The sequence below is a fragment of the Gossypium hirsutum genome, chromosome A13, assembly GCF_007990345.1.
Source record: "Gossypium hirsutum isolate 1008001.06 chromosome A13, Gossypium_hirsutum_v2.1, whole genome shotgun sequence".
Taxonomy (NCBI): domain Eukaryota; kingdom Viridiplantae; phylum Streptophyta; class Magnoliopsida; order Malvales; family Malvaceae; genus Gossypium; species Gossypium hirsutum.
In genome coordinates, this window is record NC_053436.1 from 62,406,228 (window position 1) to 62,407,209 (window position 982).

At 40.2% G+C, this 982-nt stretch overlaps 1 non-coding gene across 1 annotated transcript; it reads left to right on the forward strand.

Annotated features, from left to right (window-relative positions):
- Positions 1-660: 660 nt before the first annotated feature.
- Positions 661-767, forward strand: LOC121213145 (small nucleolar RNA R71). The gene has a single exon (XR_005908515.1). It is a non-coding gene; the product is annotated as a small nucleolar RNA R71 (small nucleolar RNA).
- Positions 768-982: the final 215 nt, after the last annotated feature.

The following is a 982-nucleotide window of genomic DNA, read 5'->3' on the forward strand; positions in this document are numbered from 1 at the left end:
CTTTCTGGTTGGTTTCTAAGTTAAGTTGCAAGCTGGCCCATTTGGTTTTCTAGGTTTTTCAATGTAGCTGCTTGGCTTTGGATTAAAACATCATTCTTGACCATGTATGCCTTCAATAAATTTTCTAAGCCATTGGATGGTTCAGCTTGGGTTGGTTTCTAAACTTGTTGAGGGAAACTAGGCGGCTAAGTTGGTCTAGGTTGGGCGTAAGTGTTATTGATTCCAACCCCTTGGTTACTCTAAGAAAAGTTCGAGTGGTTTTGCCACGATGGGTTATAGAAATTAGATTGTAGTCCTTGCCTTCCTCAATTGTGGTTCTGGTTACCTGTGTAGTACATGGATTTTGGGTTTGATAGACATTCTTCAAACAAATGTCCTTCCCCATAATAGACACAGGCTATATTTTTAAATTGATTTGGTGGCTGTGATACCTGATATGCAAGTGAAGTAAGAGTATCTACTTCATGTATTCTAGTAACTTGTCCTCCTGACACTACTCGATTGGTTGGCCATTGATAATTGTTGCTGGCAATCCTCTCAATGATTTCATAAGCCTCATTATAAGACTTAGAAAGGAGAGCACCGTTAGAAGTGTCCACTACCATCCTTGTGTGAGCATTGAGACCATTATAAAATGTCTCAAGTTGGATGCAATGTGCGATTCTGTGATGAGGGCACTTTCGTAATAACTCTTTTTACCTTTCCCATGCCTCACACAAGTACTCGTCATCCATTTGTTGGAAAGCAGTGATCTCGTTCCTCAACTTAGCATTCTTGCTAGGAAGAAAATACTTCATAAGGAATCTTTACGCTTACTCTTGCCATGTGGAAATTGAGTTTAGTGGCAATGAGTTCAACCAGGCTTGAGCTCTGTCCCTTAGCGAATATGGGAACAGCTTCAATCATAATGCATCTCCAGGTACTACGGCTAACTTGAAAGAATCGTTCAACTCCATAAATAGTCTTAAGTGTAGGTGAGGAT